Genomic DNA, 2,008 nt, shown 5'->3' with positions numbered 1-2,008 from the left:
CCGAAGTCAGGCGCTGAACTGAATGAGCCACCCAGGGGCCCTCCCCTGTGATTTTCTATCCAGTTTTTTTTTTATCACCTGAGAGAGGGGTCAAGTGTGATTGGTCGAGCGTCCAATCACAATGATGAATTTGTCTATTTTTCAAAATAACCCTTTGAGAGAACTCTTGAGCAAAAGAGGAAACAAATTTTAAGTGCCTGGAGCACCTGGCTGGCTCAGTGGGGGTGGGGGGGGGCGGGGGGGGGACGCAAGAGGCTCTTGATCTCGGGGCTGGGAGGACACTATTGATCAGAGACCTGGGAGCCAAAGCGGGTCTCAGAGAAAATACTCTGCAGCCATAAGTGCATAACTTAGAAAATGTGAGTAATTAGTAATCAATGGACTGATTAGGAGGGCGCTAAAGGAACATTACGGACAGTTCCAGGCCAATACCTTCAACAAGTTCCTTGAACAACGTAAAGTACAAAGCTCACCAAAGAAGTAGGTGACCCGAATAGGTAGGCCTGTATCTACTAAAGAAATCCAACTTTTGGCTACGAGGAAAACAGAAATAAATATATAAACCAAAATAAATAGTTTGCTGGGGTTATGTTTTAAAAACCCAATAATAAGAAAACAATTCAATTATAAAAAATGGTCAAAGCATTTGAACAGACCCCTTACTAAAGAAGATGTACAGGGGCGCCTGGGTGGCGCAGTCGGTTAAGCGTCCGACTTCAGCCAGGTCACGATCTCGCGGTCTGTGAGTTCGAGCCCCGCGTCAGGCTCTGGGCTGATGGCTCAGAGCCTGGAGCCTGTTTCCGATTCTGTGTCTCCCTCTCTCTCTGCCCCTCCCCCGTTCATGCTCTGTCTCTCTCTGTCCCAAAAATAAATAAACGTTGAAAAAAAAAAAAAAAAAAAGATGTACAGAGGGGCACCTGGGTGGCTCAGTCAGTTGAGACCACCTTACTCTTGATCTTGGCCCAGGTCGTGGTTGCAGGGTCGAGCCCTGTGTCAGGCTCCACACTGAGCTTAAGCATGCTTAAGAGTCTCTCTCTTTCTCTCTCTCTCTCCCTCTGCCCCTCTCCCCTGCATACTTTCTCTCTGTATAATAAAAAATAACAAAATAAAAAGTAAAAAGGATCAAAAAAGGAGGGAAGGAAGGAAGGGAGGAAGGAAGGAGGGAGGGAGGAAGGGGAGGAGAGGGAGGGGGGAGGGAGGGGGGAGGGGTACGGCGGCAGGTGAGCCCAGGCACAGGAAAGGGCTGCATCTCGCTTGTCCTTAGGAAAACGCACCCCAGACGCACAGGACAGCCCAACGTGGGGCTCCAACTCGTGAACCAGGACACCAAGACCTGAGCTAAAGTCGGATGTTCATCCAAGGGAGCCCCCAGGCACCCCGAATAAGGAACTTCTTCCTGGCCTTGGCCTTGGCCTTGGCAGGCAATGGTGCAGGCTGCTCGCGGCCCCGACCCTTTTTGACACGACCAGTACTCCTTCTTTTATCGGTCATCTTGGAGGCGAGGACACGAGGAAGGATATAGCACTTTTATAAAGAATATATAAATGAACTTAAAAAAGAAAGAACTTCACGTGGTCTCCTGGAACACCCGCTTTGGGGAAGGTCCCTCTTGGAACGCTGTGGCCAGGCTGTGAGACACACGGGGGGCCACCTGTGGGCACTCGGGTCAACAGGCCCAGGGTCCCCCCGGCCCGAGGAGGCCCCTTAGTGGGAGCCATGGTGATGACTGTCGCTCGGGCCCAGGTAACACCTTGGGCTGTAGCACCTTGGCCTTGGCCGGCAGTGCCGTGTGTGGAGAGGCGGGGAGGCCTCTGCTCCCAGGCAGTTGATGTCCGGCTGTCCTCTGTGGAGGCCGGAGGGGCCCGGCAGCAAAGCACCCTGGGGCGTGACCCTGGGACTGGGGTCAGGGAACAAACAGCACCCCCTCTCCCGGGAGCCAGATGCCGAGTTTTGGGCAGAGCCGGGCTGGATGGCAGGTCCACTGGGGAGGCAGCTCCCTCCCTGCTCT

The sequence above is a fragment of the Herpailurus yagouaroundi genome, unplaced genomic scaffold (genome assembly GCF_014898765.1).
Source record: "Herpailurus yagouaroundi ecotype Mexico unplaced genomic scaffold, PumYag 217, whole genome shotgun sequence".
NCBI classification, from domain to species: Eukaryota; Metazoa; Chordata; class Mammalia; order Carnivora; family Felidae; genus Herpailurus; species Herpailurus yagouaroundi.
The sequence above is the reverse complement of the archived record's forward strand: the minus strand, read 5'-3'. Positions refer to the sequence as shown.